Source organism: Crinia signifera, chromosome 1 (genome assembly GCF_055691185.1).
Source record: "Crinia signifera chromosome 1, ASM5569118v1, whole genome shotgun sequence".
Taxonomy (NCBI): domain Eukaryota; kingdom Metazoa; phylum Chordata; class Amphibia; order Anura; family Myobatrachidae; genus Crinia; species Crinia signifera.
Window position 1 is genome coordinate 168,268,869 of NC_139217.1, and position 17,781 is coordinate 168,286,649.

Sequence of the window (17,781 nt, forward strand, 5' to 3'; positions counted from 1 at the left end):
TGTATACTTGAAAAGAGGAGGCATGGATTTGTGGGAATGATGCTCCTACTAACTGCGCCTCCTGTTTTCATTACTATTATGGGGGCAAGGCTAGCATTCTGTGAGCTTCTGGCCATGCCCCCAGCCCCTCTGTTCCCTGTGAATAGACGCTGTGCGCTTGCGCACTGCGTCTAGTCGCCGCTGCTGGCAGCAAGGGACAGGGAGTTTCCCAACTGATCCCCACACTGTAGGACACTGCTGCCTGTGGTTGGGACAGGGAGACAGTCCCAAAAATGTTGATTGTCCTGTCAAAATCAGGACAGTTTTGAGGTATGAATTTGGCTTGCCATTCCACGAATTGCCTTCTGTGCTATATAAGCAAACACCACAAAATGTAAATTTATAGTCTATAATAGAATTGACTCCTCATAGATCACTTATGGAAAAATTCTTATATAAAGATGTCTGAAATGTGGGATAAAACAAACATTCTGCAGAACAACATTTCTCCCAATCAGTCATCCTTGTTTATTACTTGTTCAGAGCAGTAAACATTTTAGCCATAATAGCTACAGTGAGATTCTGAAGTGTCTTCATGCAGTTTATAAATGTTGTCCAAGTCAGATTAAGGCGACAAACAATCATGAAAACTCAGATGTTCTAAACCATAGCTGCCAACTGTCCATTATTTAAAAAAACCGTTTTACAGTCTCAAGTCGTCTTTGGACTTATATTTGACCTGGAAATGTCCCGTTTTTATCTTTTAAATAATAGCCCAGAACTGTCACTGGTACTTGTGTAGTTTCACGGCGCCAGCATGGTGCCGTGCGTCTGAGTCCCCTTGAGGGTCTCGCTTCGCTCGCCCACGGTGGGGGCTCGGTGACACTATCTAAAATCAACTCCATGCCAACATGGATAGTGGGGGTATGAACTATCCATGTTGGCATGGAGTTAAGTTAGTTTATTTTAGATAGTTGTGGCGAGCGTACAACCCGGAAGTAAAAAAAACAAACTGTACAACATAGGATAATAAATTGCGAGTAACAAGGTGAATATATTTATAAAAAAAATATATATATATATATATGCTGGAGCCGTGAAACTACACAAGTACCCTGTCACTCTGTGACTGTGTGTGTATAACGCTGGGCAGATTCATACACACAGTCACAGAGTGAGCACACACAGTATAGCTGCAGCAGGGCACCAGAAAAGGGAACCATGATCTACAGGTACACAAAGATTATAGCTGCAGCAGCCCACCACACAAGTGCTACATACATCATTTAATACATTCCTGCCTGGGGAACACATATGGAGGTCTCGTGATATCACCACTGGAGGTGTGCCCTTGCACCAATTAGGAGTGTGCCTCCAGGTAGCGCCCACATCCCTAGCGCAGCTGTATGTGGGAGGAGCTGCTCACTGTCACCGCTCACTCTGGACCACGCTCCTGTCAGTGGGAGCAGCCGCTGACTGACGTCGCTGACTCGTGCCCACTAGAGATGGGTCGTTCGCAAACGAAGCGGGTCTTTTGGACGGATCCCATAAAAGACAGAGGGAGCCGCCGATCTCAAAAAGGTGAACCATCATTCTTTTACTTTCAGTTTCATTTTTAATGCATTTGCATGATTTCAGCACTGCCACCTGTGGCAGCTGAGATGTACTAACTCTGGAGACTGAGTACAGTGCTGTGACTGCAAGTAAAAGAAAGAATAATAAGGCTGCTGCTGCTAGGGATGGCCATCGGTGCAGACGCCATTGATGGCTGCCATCGATGGCGATTCTGCACCCAGCCATCGATCAGTGTTTTACTCGGTCATGTATGTTCTTATTTGTTCAGCTTACTGTTTAAAAAAAAAAAAAAATGGAAAAAAAAAATGGAAAAAAAAATTATTGTAAAACAAACTATGCTTCGTTATTATCAAACTACCCATTCTTTCAAAGTGAACTGTTGATCTGTGTAAAAGATCCGGATCTTTTTACGGCCTGATCTGCTGGATCCCAGCTCTCGGTAGTGACCCGTTTTGCCCATCTCTAGTGCCCACGCTCCTGTCCTCCAGCCCAGGGTAGCCGCATGGAGCTCTGTAACGTCACTGCATGGAGCCGTGCTTTCTAACCTATCAGGGTGTGGATCCATGTTTTGCAGGTAAGGTGGTGGAAGTACTGCCCCACCGCAGGAAGTTCATTTAGTCCCATAGATAGCAGTAATTATCCTGTTGGTTAACTAAAATGTATTAAAACATCCCAGCAGGGACTTGTGACATGTATTAAGAACAGGGACAATTTTATTATACTTTAAAATCGGAGATGTGCTGCAAAGCTAATTACTGACAGGAAAAGATGTCAGACCCAGGACTGAGGCTACACAGGTATAAAAAGCTGATCAGTCTCAATACAACATCACACCTTGATGAAGTCAGCAGACGATACCAGTGGGGTGTTCTTCGCCTCCTACTAAATCCATAAATTAAGCAATCCTTGTGTATATAATATATATATATATATATATATTTTTTTTTTATATATATATTCACCTTGTTACTCGCAATTTATTATCCTATGTTGTACAGTTTGTTTTTTTTATGAATTTTTAAACATAATGGACATATCCGTTGCAAAAATTCTTTTAATATTACAATTATTGATGGTAATTTATCAATTAGGTTGCTGCTACTCTATGGTCCTTATTCTAGTTGACTCACTCGGGTGCAAATTCGCATCCTTGCGAGTCAATCAGAACCCGCCCTGCGAATGGTGGGCCCACCCCCTTTCCCACACTGGGTTCGTTCACCCGGGATGCGAATGGATATTTTACATAACCATCCATTCGCATGCCAGTGGGAACCTCCACCATCTTTTGATGGCAGCTGACCATCGAATGATGGTACAGGCGCACTCATATGTAAGGGTGGTCCACACCACTCGTACATATGTGTGTAGATTTCCAGGGAATTGGGCGGGCAGCTGACATCCGCTTATGTCAGCTGACCGCACCACTCTGCACGTGCGTCATGAATGCATTAGCATATGTGTACGAACAGCGTTTTCATGGGAACACCCATGAAACCCTTGGCGTTCACATATGCTAATGGCCCTCTGCGGCACCACATGCCCCTCTCAATCCCCCCTCGAAAGGCAAGAAGCGTGCACCCCACAAAGCGATTATTCGTCGAGTTCACATGCACCCAGCACATACACATGTCCCACAAAACATCGGTCCCTCTTGCGACAGAGCGAGTCCACCAGAATAAGGGCCTATTATATATATATATATATATATATATATATATATATATATATATATATATATGTATATACATAGAGCTATTTGGACAATCAAGCAGCGGCACTCAAAGGATTTCTTCAAAAAGTAGGTCACAACAACCAAAAAAACAATGTTTCGGGGCTGGCATGCCCCTTTCTCACCCACACCTTAACAAAGGGGCGTGCCAGCCCTGAAATGTTTTTTTTTTTTGGTTGTTGTGACCTAATATACTTTTTGAAGAAATCCTTTGAGTGCCGCTGCTTGATTGTCCAAATAGCTCTACTTTATGTACCAGAGACCTGAGCCAGGGGAACAGGGACTAGACTTTTTAATTATTTTTATTTAGTATTTTTCTAGTAGATTTATTTAAACAAAAATCCAAGTTTTCATTGTTTCTATGTAGCAGGGTTACACCTACCCTCCCGGAATGTCCGTGAGGTCTCCCTCCCGTCCTCCTGGAAAGATGGGCAAGCCTCCCGTGGGAGCAAATGACGTGAATCGCTTTTTTGTAGCCCTGCCCCCCGCTGTGCAATGCCTGAAATACCAGCATTGCTCAGCGGGGGACGTGGCCACGAGGATGCAATAGTGCTGACCACGCCCCTCTCTGAATGATCCGTCGGCCATCTTGCCCCCGTCCCACCCCTTTCCCGCCTCATCAGCGCCCTCGCCTCACTAAATTGGCTGCCCTCTCCCGCAGGGGCCAGCCAGAAAGTAGGCAACCCTGCTACGTACTGTTTATACAAATGGGATGCCATGGGGGTGGATGGTGTAATTGACATTAGTATATAGGGTCTATATAGGCAGATAGGGTCACAGAGGCCTAGTATAGCAATCAGTACAGATCTACCTCTTTAAGTAATGAATAGCAACAGTAATAGTACGAATGTTTAGGTAGGCAGTGCTTTGGCATAGCCCACACAGTCGCATACCACAAATTGTGATGGATGCACACAGCTATGCGAACAAACCTACTAGTTGAGACATGACTAAAGAAAAGCAAGGTCCAAATCCAGGAAAACAGGTCTATACACAGATTGGCATTGTGTTGTTTGACTATAAATTTTCAGAATAATAATAAATAATGCATTTACCATAAGGATCAATAAAGCCTATTTTTTACCTCCTGCATTCATTACATAAAAACAACTGTTCAATAACTTGTTTAACATATTTATTATAAAAAACTAAAAACATCTTAAGTTATGCCAGATATTAATTGTAGTCAAATAATAACAATAATGTTATTTATACCCCTTTTACACTGCCGCAAAAACCAGGTTTTTTGCTTTGTGGACCCGGGTCAGCGGCATTTTAAAATGGGTCAACTCATGTCCATTTACACGGGACTCCTACCCAGGTCCTGACCAGGGTGGAACAGGGGCAGGACCTGGGTAGAGGCCAGTGTAAATGGTCCCAGCATGGTTTGAGACATCAGAGTACGATGGGGCAGTCAGGGGAGCTGCAGCTCAGTAGCCGCTGACCAATCAGGGGACCAGGGGAGGTACTTGCAGTGACGGGCATGTGGCTGGGCAGTGCAAGGAAGGGAAAGGGGACTATGGGACCACTGAATCCTGCCAGTGAGAGAGGCAGCAGCAGCGGCTCCCGAGCCCCTGGCACCAGTGCTCCAGGCAGGCCTGGCAACGGGGGGGATCAGGTACACAAGATACGCGCTAGAGCTTTGCATGCTGATCACAGCCAATGCCCCCTGGGATCTGGAACTGGTGCCGGGAATTGCAATTGCTGTGTACTGAGCTGCCCGTTAACCGCTGTTGATGTGTAAGAGGGGGGAGCCCCCTGTGACTGCATGCTGTCTAGCCATCTGCCCCCCAGGCTTGTAAACTTTTAGTGCTACAGCCACACTTTGTATATATGTAGCACAGGCAGAACTGTGTCCCCTGGAGACACTCTCGGCCGGGCAATGAACTCTCCCTGGGCAACAAACATGTAATCCCCCTTGTCAACAACCATGTAATCCTCCCTGGCTACGAGCATGTAACCCCCTATGTCAACGGGCATGTAATCCTCCCTGGCGACGAGCATCAAATCCCTGGCAACTACTGGCATCCATAGGAAAAAGCAGGGCTAACCCAGGTTCAGTGTAAACAGCGCAAACCAGGGTCCGACCTAGGTCAAAGTGCTGTGCCCCTTTTACACCGAGGCAAAAACACAGGTTGGACCAAGGTCAGCAATGGTGTAAAAGGGACCAACCCAGGTCCATTGACACTGGAATCATACTCAGGTCCTTACCAGGGTGGAGCACTGTTCGGACCTGGGTAGTGGTCGGTGTAAACGGTCCCAACCCAGGTTGAGACAACCAGGTAGTGCTGAAAGGATACCAGAAGCGTGGGACGCCTTTCTGTAAGTCAGCGCCATGCATTCTACAGGACGTTGCAGCAGTAAAAGACAGCAGCCAGGAAGGACATGTCAAGCGGACAGTGCACAAAGGCTCTGGGCACCCCTGCTACCTGATACTCCACAGGTGGACCTGCCACATCCCTATCTGGCACTAGGAAGAAGCGCTGACAGGCAGTAGCAGGACCAAGAGCTCAAAGGAGGAGGGTGCATGATATGCCCCCTACTCTAGTGACTCCATTTTTTTTAGGGATATATACCCTACCTACAGAAATCATAATCGGATGCAGGATAGTTTATGTTCTTTTTTATTGGGGGGGGGGGGGGGGGGGGGTTGGGGGGAAGAAAAGTGGGAGATTTGGTCTGCTGCTGCAGGGGAAGGGGCTGGGGAGAGCACATGGGTGATGCTCCACTTTTATACCACTATGTTTGCTTGAGCACTGATTATAACTTTTTGAAAAAAATATTTTACAAAATAAACCAACCAACATTTTTCAATGTTAACTTGTCATGTATTTTAATTTTTATTTTAAACCATTGAGGGCAGGTTGGCTGTCAGTTTATCAGTCCTAACATTTTCCATGGGGAAAAGCAGGGATAACCTAGGTTCAGTGTAAACGGCGCAGACCTGGGTCCGACCTGGGTCACAGTGCTCTACCCCTTTTACACCAAAATCCCTGGTCAGACCCTGGTCGTTGAACACGCTAGTTTCCAGGGTTGGACCCAGCTTCCTACCCCATTTACACAGCACTGTGACCCAGGTTGGACCCAGGTCTGCGCCGTTTACACTGAACCTGGGTCAGCCCTGCTTTTCCCTATGGATGACATTAAAAATTTCCATTTTAGGACTGATAAACTGCTATCCAACCTTCCCTCAATGATTTAACATAAAAATTAAAAGACAAGACTAGTTAGCATTGAAGAATGTTGGTTTGTTTATTTTGTGCTCTCCCCAGCCCCTTTCCGTGCAGCAGCAGACCGAATCTCCCATGTGCCCCCCCACCCCCCCAAATAACATAAACGATACTGCATCCAATTATGATTTCTGTGTGGACTGCCCGTATCCTGCCTGCTGTATTTTGCCACTGCAGCGCACTGTGGAAAGGCTTCCAACACTTCTGGTATCCTTTCAGCACTACCTGGATGTCCCAACCTGGGTTGGGACCATTTATACCGCCCACGACCCAGGTCCAACCAGTGTTCAACCCTGGTCAGGACCTGGGTAGGAGACCAGTGTTACTGGACCTGGGTTGGCCCCTTTTACACCAAAGCTGACCTGGGTCCAACCTGGGTTTTTCGTTGGTGTAAAAGGGGTAATTTACTTTAATGGGATATGAAGCTGGGTAAACCCTGGAAACTACTGTGTTCAAAGACCTGGGTTTGACCAGGGATTTTGGTGTAAAAGGGATATTAATGGGGTATGAAGCTGCGTTCAACCCTGGATACTCCCGTGTTCAAAGACTAGGGTCCGACCAAGAATTTTGGTGTAAAAAAGAGTATTTTATAGCACTTTTCTCCCAATATGACTCAAAGTGCTTTGCATTTGCCTTTACAGCTTACAAAACAAAAAAAGTGTGCTGTAAAGTGGATATTAGTGAAATGCTTGAGAGAACAGGAAAGTCTTGGGTCTATATTTGAAGGATTCTACAGTGTGGGCCACAAGAGATTTCCAAAGAGTTGGAGCCACAAAGTCGAAAGCTCTACCATCAGATGAGTTCAGGCAGATTCTAGGTATTGTCCATCATCTGCAGATCACATTAATCAAGATGGGCAGTAAGGAATCAGAACTGGGTACCTTGGACTGCCGGGATTTCATACTGAATCCCTTGGAATAACCACATTGCACTGCAGTTGGGGCACATTTAAATTGTACAGAGCTTTAGATGTGAGAGCAGTGTGTCCAAACTCAGATCTAAATAAAATAAAAAAGGCTGCCCAGTATGTTTGGGCTACATGCAAAAGCAGACATTATTTATTTTGAAAGCAAGAATTATACATATATGTGCACGCCCTGCATTGCACATGGTTTGTTTCAAAATTACTGTGATTGTTTGTAGCTATACTTTGCTTTCAACTAGCCACATAGTGACTTACATAATACTAGATTAGTGTGGATACGGTCATTTGGTCTACAGCATTAGGGTCGACAGTCATTAGGTCGACACCATTATGTCGACATGGGAAAAGGTTGACATTGGTCTAGGTCAACATCGGGAAAGGTTGACATGGTTCTAGGTTGAAAGGTCATTAGTTCGACAGGTCGTTAGTTCGACAGATCATTAGTTCAACAATGTTTAGGTCGACAGTCAAAAGTTCGACATGGAGTTTTTCACTGTTTTTTGAGCCGACATGTGCCGACGGCCGGTATTTCATACCCTACCATCCACTAGGGAGTGGTGGGAGAGTAAAATAGTGTGCCGAGCGCAGCGAGGCACCGTGCCCGATGCATGGCGAGCACAGCGAGCGATGCGAGGGGATGCGGTGCACTTGAAAATGTGTCCATGTTGACTGTGTTGACATTCAGGTAAAAAAACTGTGAAAAACCCCATGTCGACCTTTTGACTGTCGACCTAGACATTGTCGAAATAATGACCTTTCGAACTAACGACCTGTCGAACTAATGACCTTCTGACCTAGAACCATGTCGACCTTTTCCTATGTCGACCTAGACCCATGTTGACCTTTTCCCATGTCGACCTAATGACTGTCGACCCTCATGCTGTAGACCAAATGATCCCAACCCGATTAGTGTATACTAACCATTTCCCATGTAGGCTTGTATCACCCTACATTGTTTTTCATAATTTTATATATGTGTTATTGATGTGTCAACTTTATTGTAAACGTCATCCTATTTTCATGAAGCTGTGTTTTTTCGGGAGAACTTTTTATTGATCCAAATTGGATAGCCCAATTAAAAAAAAAGAGGAAAAGTTGCGAAAAAAAGTTTTGCGCACCTGATGTTTTATCAGGGATAATAGGACACCACTGTTTTCTCTATGAATACATGGATATTAATGAATTGTCAATACTGATAATATTGTTTAAGTATGGAATCACGAATATGAACATAGAGATAAAACACTGATGTGATATAGGCACATGCAGAAACACTCCCAGCTACAGTATCAGATTTCTATCTTATGTAAACACTGCTCATTTAAAATGCGTTTGTACCAGCAGCAAGCTTCTCATTAACAATTACATTCTTGTGTTGTGGAATCCTTGTAAACAATTGTGGATCAATTCCCAGTTCTACAAAATGTCACTGTGTTCTCTGCACTTTTAATTTGCTACTTACTTACTGCTACTTCAGACAGCTGAACAGTAACCCTTACAATATGTATTTAATGCAGCATACAGCAGATAATTTCCAATGTATATTCAGGAAGAGCCATACACTGTGCAGCAATTTCAGATTTGCATGGATATATACAGTATGTAGGGTTTAGCACACAATTAATATACATAGTTTACAATAAAAAGCAACAAACACTATAAATAATGATATCTCAGAACAATTCATAAAATAGATATTATTGTGATGTTACAGTAGACAATTTTGGGGGACATAATATACTACTGATGCCCTTTATGTTACATAAGTAATATTATAACCCATTTACAATGCAATCCCAGGTCAATGATAATAGGTTTTTAAACTGTGTCACAGCAGCTCCAAACCCCATCTACACTGCAGGGTGGACCCGTGTTATAGCCTGTGGTACCCACCTGTCAGTGCTTGAAGATGACATCATCTCCAAGCGCTGGAGAGCCATCTCTCCATATGGAGTAAATGGGAACTAGTTCACCCATTTACACTGCCCTATTCCTCCCAACTTTGTTGACAAGCGAAGAGGGACTCCTGTGTGCACCGGAATTGCGCTTCCGAAATTAGGGTGTGTGTGGCTTAGTTGTGAGGTGGTGTGGCCTGTAAATTGCATCATTCCTGCAACGCCATGCCCCATTTACTCCACTGAGAGGGCCTGACCAGCAGCTATGTAAGCGTCTGGTCAGCCCCCAGCCTCTCTAGCAGGAATTGATGGGGGGGGGGGGGGGCTCCCAACTGCACCCCCCCCCCCCCCCCCACTGCGAGACAATGCAGGCACCGGGCGGGAGGCGGGAACATGCTGCCCCATTACACCGGGCCAAACCCACTTGCTTCCCAGCCTGTATCGCTGTGTTAGTTGACCTAGGTTTTACCTCAGGGATCCCCAAGGGATTGCACTGAGGTGCCACATGACAATAACCCAGGTTTTTTAGGTAGTGTAAAGGTCAGTACACATTAGCCGATATTCCTAACAATTTAGCAGATTCCGAATGGCGAGAATGACAAGACCAAAATATCAGCCAGCGTGTACGCTTGATGTGCCTCCCTCGCTCCTTTGCATGTTTCACACTCCAATGGCAAGTGTGTATGTACTTGGCAAAGATGGCTCCCACCAAGTAATAAAATAAAAGCTATGACCAAAACATCTTGTTCAAGTTGAGGGTGCCAGATAAAAATCCTGGCTGAATCAGGCTTGCAGGCCACCATACTCCTGGCAGTGCTGATAAGTGTGACAGGGAGAGCTTGTTGTCACACACAGTCAGTAGGAAAGCATCACCAATAACTGCTTATGTCGTATACTACTGCAGTAAAGTTTCACAGTTAAAGTTTCATAACACTATGCACCAATATAAATCACTGAAGCAGAAGACAAATACTAGTTCCTACTACACTTCCATTAGGCAGCACGTCAACATGCTGACTTAAGTCCACTACTTAATAAAAGCAACAAAGCTCATTGGAAGAAAAACATGACAATATAGAGTGGAATCACAAATTGTGTAGAATAAAATGTATATGTTGCTATTCCTGTGAGTAAGCTTTACCTTAAAATAATGTAACAGCTGCAAGCATAGCTTAAGCTATCTCTTACATGACAAGCATGCAGCCTTTTTTTAACCAAGAAGAAAAATAGAATTTATTAATGTTAATCCTATGGGAAGAAAAGCGATGTATAGTAGAAAGTACAATGAATGGTGCTTTATCTGTGGGGAGAAATGACGCAGTGAATGAATGCAGTGTGCATGGTGTGTGCGTAATGACAGTTGCAATCACTGTAGACCTTCAGCTAATGTAAGCTGTGGGGGCACAGTGCCCATTCACCCAGACAGATCTTTGCATTCCACAAGACAGCTGCCCTGTCCTAGGTTAGCAATATAACTGCTGCTGTCTGTCAATAATTAAATTAAAAACAATTTTTATACAAATAAACCGACAGATAAAGGGGAATATATACCTACCCTTCCAATATTAGATCAGATCCACAAACTGCAAGTGACTGAAATGAGTAAATCCAATATCACATCCACCAATGTTATATCATTCACAAGGCAGGTTGAAATCAAACAAATATGTCTTGTCAATAAGATGAAGTTCTTCAAATCTATATAGTCCTGGTAAATGCAAACTGGCCATACAGATAGACTTCTTCCCAGCTCCTCTTAAATAACAGGCAGAACCCACTTCCAAACTACAGTCCACTTTCTAGTGACAGGCAGCCAAGCACAGTGTTGTACTGCTCCAGCAGGGAACTTGTGCCTGAAGTTGGAAGGGCTGATTGTGTGAATGTGTCTGTCAGTGCAGTGAACAGTGCAAGAGGCAGGGAGAATGAAGCAGGACAGCCCTCTGGTATCAGATTTCACAGGCAACTGGCAGCAGCTTCCAGACAGTCTGTGTAATTACTACTGTGGAGGCGATACAGAACGCATTTCTGACACTTCCCAGCTGCAATATTAATTAAACCATCTGATATATATATATCATAAATATATATATATATATATATATACATATTTATATATCATATCTATCTCTATCTCTCTCTCTCTCTATATATATATATATATATATATAGATATATAGATATATAATACTCCTGGAAGCAGCGGCACTCAGAGGCTTGTAAACGGTGATTCAAATGTGAATTTATTGTCTACATGTTTCGGGGTACTTCCCCGTCTTCAGGTCCTGAAGACGGGGAAGTACCCCGAAACATGTAGACAATAAATTCACAATAAATTCACATTTGAATCACCGTTTACAAGCCTCTGAGTGCCGCTGCTTCCAGGAGTATTACACATTGGGCTTTTTGCCGACACTGAAGGCACCAGAGCAAGGCAACCCTTGGAGGGTCCGAGTGCCGGGTATACGGAGTTGCTATATAGATATATATATATATATAGATTAGATTATCTCTGTCCACTTTGGGGGTTAATCTGGTGGGCTTGCTAAGCAGTGAAAATGTACTGCACAGCGAGCCTTCTAACTCTGCCCGCCAGTCGCTTTGCAATGATTTTTCCCCCTCTCGCAAATCTACGTCAGTCTGTGCTGACTTAGACTTGCGGCATCTGGGTCTGTGGCCGGCTGAGTTCACATGGCAATACCCTGCGTTTTCCTGGGTGCACCCAGCGTTTTCCTGGGTACGCCCCCTGCCCGCCACTAGCCAGTCCCTCGAAGGCACCCGCACAGATGCCCTGCACATGCACATATGTGATTATGTTTGTGCGCAGGGCATAAACATCAGTCCCCAGTGCGAACACGCCGGGGACTGAATTAATAAGAATCAGGCCAATACTTTTTCTAATGACTGTATTTCATTTTCAACTAATGAAAATATTCTAGATGCAGAGAAAACTAAAATGTATAATACAGGTTGAGTATTCCTTATCCGAAATGCTCGGGACCACGTTCTTTTTTTTGGTTCATACTTACCTGGTCCCCTGGCAGTGCCCTGATGGTCCCCGATGTTCCCTGGCATCTGCGGCATCCTTTGGATTCTTCTCCAGTGGCATACCCTGGTCCCAAGAATACATTGCGCGGATGCGCCGGTGACATCATGCCCAATGCATCCTTGGTACCGGGGATGCTACTAAAGAGAAGTCCGATGGCCGCCATGGACACCAGGGGACGAGGTAAGTATAATAAAAAGGTGCGGGGACGGTGATCAAACAAACATATATATATTCTGAAATTCGGAATACCTTCCTCTATGTCAGTTTGTTTCTACCCAGTTTGTTTAATCAGTGTTGTTTCCAATTGTAAAGTGCAATGAAATACGCTGCTCTATATAAGAAACTGTAAATAAATAAATAAATATTTCAGATATGGAATATAAGGACAAGGGATACCCAACCTGTATTAAGTGATTTTGAATAATCCTTAGAGAAAGGACTTAAAAGACTTAAATGATGTCATAAAGAAGTTCCTTCAATCAGGTAGATAGTTTTGAAGTGTTCACTGATCTTCATAAGTTCACCAGAAAAGTCTCATAGAATCTTTTTGATAAAGAAGCAGCTCACCAGGTATTAAGTCAGATGTGGGTATACTGTATCGAAGTTTAAAAAGAAATGCACATTCAGCCCCTTGAATGAAAAGGAAACTTTAATGAGACATTTGAAGAATTAGTTAGGGAGGCTTTAGAGAACACAGTGTCTAAGAAATCAAATAAATGCATCTTAAAAAAAGAAAGAATGTTTGCCCATTAAAAAATAACAAATAGACTGTGATTAAGATGGTCGATAAAAGGGAGGGAGTAGTCATCTTAGATCTTGAGGACTACATTGATGAAACTGTAAGACACTTATTAGTCCATATAACTTAAATAGCTGAGAGGCAATTCAACCAAAGAAAGAGGAAAATATTAGAAGGGTAAATATATTAGAATCTATACTAGCTCTCTGTATCCTACCTATGCAGATAGAGCCAGGCTCATCTGGACCACTCTCAGTGCGCCATTCGTCAAGGCACGCCGGCGGTTGTGGCGTACATGCATCCCATTCCTGAAAATGGACTTTCGAGCGTGTTAGACCCTTGCGCGTCCACGTGCGCTGATGTATCAGTCGCCAGGAATACCTCGCTGGAGCTCCCGATAAGCCTGGTTCCATCGGTACCACACACATGGTAGACCAATTGTAGCTGTAGCAACAAATTATATAATTTGTCCCACAATGGTTACGATCCAGATAATTTAGATAAGTCATGTCAAACTTGTATGATCTACTGCTGTGTAGTGTCTCTCTTTAATCCGGTGGCTGGTTTGCAAAACTGGTCTGTGAAATTATAGTATCCAGGGGCTTGCAAAAACTTCACCAGGATCTGAATCAGCTGTAAATCAGGCTCTCCTGCTCTGAGAACTTGCGGCTACCCTCCCTCTGGGGACATTACCTCTAGTAGCCACCAGATTAAAGAGAGACACCTGGGACCACATACTATACTTTGGCCACTTATCCACCATCTGTGACATTCCTCATAAGGGCTTAATAGGATCAGACATCATCTGACGAGGCCTCCACAAATTCTTAAATGCAGTGTAATGATCCACAGCTATATCAGACCTAGGCCCTCATTTGGGCCTTTCAGCGCCCCTGTGTTTCCCCCTATTTGTTATATGGCAGGGGTAATTTTTTTGATAAGGGGGAATCTTTTGAATTAATGAAACACTTATTATGACTGCATCTATTTTGATCAAAAAAACATACTTTATACTATGGGGTCGTTTCTATTACCTCCGGATGATTCACGAGTGCGAATCATCACAACACCAGGCGCATTTTACGGCAGGCTGAATTTGCCTAAAAGTGCTTGCACCTCCATAGGAGTGCGAGCAATTGTAAGTGAATTCGGCCCTGCGAAGGGTGCAAAATAGGATTAATTCCGGTGCAGTTTTCAGCATTAAAACAGCACCCGAACGGCAACTCGCACCCTTCAGCGATAATAGGATCGACCCCGATATATGATATAACTACAGTATATTCAAAATATTTTGCTTAATAAAACAAGTATTAGAACATGACACATACATGTCAGTGTATTGCTGAGTATAAATGAGACACACTATCTAGGAGTTTTAAACTCCCAACATGGTGCATGTGTTTTTTTTTTCTTACTCTTTTTCCCACATTAATTACTGGCACATTCAGATGTTTATCATCCATATTCAGTCCCAGCATACTATCAAGTATCAAATACAGTATGACTGTTTTACATTTTCTTAGAATTGTAATTAAATCGTAAGCAAAACTACTAAATATATGAAAATGTGTCTTTCCTTAATATTCTAAAAATGTTTTATTCTTGTCTATATATTGCAGAATGAAAGATCATGCAGACAAAAACATTATATATTCTGGGACGGTACCAGTACCCCTACCCCGTTGTTGGATTGCTGTTTACTACTGCTGCTTGTATTGCCATTGCCTTGACAAAGGTCTGCACCAGGACCAAAATGTTGGCAGGCTATCGATTAGATTAAACTCTGGACTTATACTTTTGTGAGAAGACTGGTGAGTGCCCCTACTAGTAGGAACCAATCTACTTAAAACACACCTACAATAGTGTCATCAGCGCCCAATTGACATGGTATCCCCTTAATGGCAAATCACATAAAAAATATAGGAATAAAATATAACACTTTCGACATCTTGCTGTTGTAGTAATTCTCTTTTATTTGTTGAAGTTAAGACCAGTACCAACGCGTTTCGTCCCATTCAGGGACTTCATCAGGGATGTATGATCTCCGATTTGGCTAGGCCTTGTACATCTGAAGAAATAGTAGTTTCAGTGTAGTGAGTTAATAATTCAACACTGGTGGCAAGAAGGTGGTGGCGGATTCTCCCACTAGCCGTCTCCCTTTTTATGGAAGAAGGATAACAAAAGTATACCTTCTATTTATTTTGACAATGAATACATTAGGCCTCTACAGGTGAAAATAGTGTCCACAATGGGAAAGAAAAGGTTTAATCTCCAATAAACACTTTTCTGGAAAAATACTCCAATTGTTTTTAGAACGTAATATATTGGAAGGTAATTATCCAACCCTCCCTCTGTGATGTGCATCCACCTAGGTGTCCAGTCAGTCCAGACACCTAGGTGGATGCACATCACCTATTTTCTATCTGCACTCTCATGTCGCTGTGTTAATATATGTAGACATTTATAGATATCATGTTTGCTAAGAATTCACGATGTATAATTCTAAAGTGTGGCTTATGAAAAGCCTCTATTTTGTCGATAATGCGTTTAAACTTTCAGACTAGCATAAAGCTGCTTATAATGTTCAGTACATGGCATTACTGATTAGCAGTAGTTAGGAATTAACAGTATAATAGGGAGAACATTCATAAAGCTATCCATTTTAGCAGCAGGTGAAGAAACAGATTATTTGTAAGGGTCAACAGCCATGAATTTCACATTTTTATAGATATAATATAATTTGCCCTTGGGTAATAAGGACATAATGAAAGGTTATTTGTTATGGCAATGCTTGTATGTTTTGAGCTGTTCCAGAAATCATAAGTTCTAGCAAGTTTTCACAAACTGTGTATTTTGCATATGCACAGCTGATGGTGCATCCTTTATGAGATAATATTGGTGCACCAAGATGCACATACATTATATACCACATTGGTTGAACAAACCCTTATTGACCTAATTAGGTGGTGGGGGGCAGATAGGTCGACATGAGTTTAGGACAACATGGATATAAGTCGACATGAGTTTAGGTCGACATGCAGTAAGGTCAACAAGACTTTAGGTCGACAGGGTCATTAGGTCGACATGGGTTTTTTTACTATTTTTTGAGCCGACATGTGCCGAAAGGCTGTATTTCATACCCTACTATCCACTAGGGTGTGGTGGGAGAATAAAATAGTGTGCCGAGTGTAGCGAGGGACTGTACCCGAGCCATATGAGGGGACGCAGTGGTACATTCCGGTGTCCATGTCGACAAGACATGTGCCGAAAGGCGGTATTTCATGCCCTACCATCCAATAGGGCATAGTGGGAGAGTAAAACAGTGTGCCGAGCATAGTGAGGCACAATGCCTAAAGCATTGTGAGTGCAGAGAGCCGTGCAAGGGGACGCAGTGGTACGTATGTGCCGACAGGCGGTATTTCATGCTCTAGCATCCACTAGGGCATGGCAGGAGAATAGAATAGTGTGCCAAGCGTAGCAAGGGGACGTGGTGGTATGTTTTAGTCAGTGGCGTAACTATATATTTTGCGACCCCCCGCCAAACTCTCTCTCCCTCCCCTCGGCGCCCCTCCCCATGCCCATACCTGACATGGCCGCATCTGCGGTCACTGTCCCGTCCAGTCTCCCGGCGCCGGCTCCTGCTGATAATGAAAAGTGACTCTTAGAAAATGGCTGCCAAAACTGTCTGCAATACGGGGGCAGCCATTTTCTAAGTGTCAGTTTTCATTATCAGCAAGAGCCGGCGCCGGGAGCGAGTGACGGGACAGTGACCGCAGATGCGGCCGGGCAGCAGCGCAGCGGGTAACTATAGCACCGCAGCCCCCCCCCGGCGCCCATAGTTACTCTGCACCTCCCCGCCACGGCGGGGGCTGCAGAGGCATAGTTACGCCACTGGTTTTAGTGTTTATGTTAACTGTGTTGACATAAGGGTAAAAAAAAAACGAAAAAAAAAAAAAAACATGTCGACTTTTTCACTGTTGTCCTTACACCTGTCGACCTAATGACCCTGTCGACCTTACCTATGTTGACCTAATGACCCTGTCGACCTTACCCATGTTGACCTAATGACCCTGTCAACCTTACCCCTGTCGACCTTATGACCTTGTCAACCTAAGCCATGTCGACCTAGAATCATGCCGACATTCCTACATGTCGACCTAGACACATGTTGACTTAAATGCATGTCAACCTAATGGTGTCGACATAATGACTGTCCAACAACTGATCCACACCCGGAGGTGGAGACAAACTACGTGGCCAATGAGACAGTGCTACAAAACACCACAGGTGGTTCCGTGTTTCCTCACCAAGAAGAGGCTGACACAGATGAAAAATGAATTGTAGTCAGGGTGGACTGGTACACAGGTGTAAAGGGGAAATCCCCAGTGGGCCCCACTGCCTGAGGGCCCTACCCTCTAGTCTAGGGATAGAGCAGATAATTGATCAACTTGGGTACTTGGTTTGTTTCAATGGAAACTGAACCAAGATTATCCCTCCTCCCTTTCAAATGCCATGGCCCTGATACCCTGTTCCTTTACAAAAGTGATCTATTCTTTTTCATGTACTCCCTAATGGTTTGGGATGCATCTAATAAGCTTGGGCCATACCATTGCATTGCTTGATGGGCCCTTCATATCCCAGTCCCACACTGATTGTAGTCAGA

At 43.8% G+C, this 17,781-nt stretch overlaps 1 protein-coding gene across 2 annotated transcripts in view; it reads right to left on the minus strand.

The window, feature by feature from the left end:
* The window catches only part of ARHGAP24 (Rho GTPase activating protein 24), a 716,382-nt gene that overhangs the window by 492,022 nt on the left and 206,579 nt on the right, over positions 1 to 17,781 (minus strand). The window contains exon 1 of one of the 2 annotated variants that reach the window (XM_083176535.1): positions 10,889 to 11,256. The exons of the other annotated variant lie outside the window; for it this stretch is intronic. The gene's annotated coding sequence lies outside the window, so the exon portion shown is untranslated. Of the gene's footprint in view, positions 1 to 10,888; positions 11,257 to 17,781 lie in introns of those variants that run through there. 2 annotated transcript variants of the gene reach the window in all.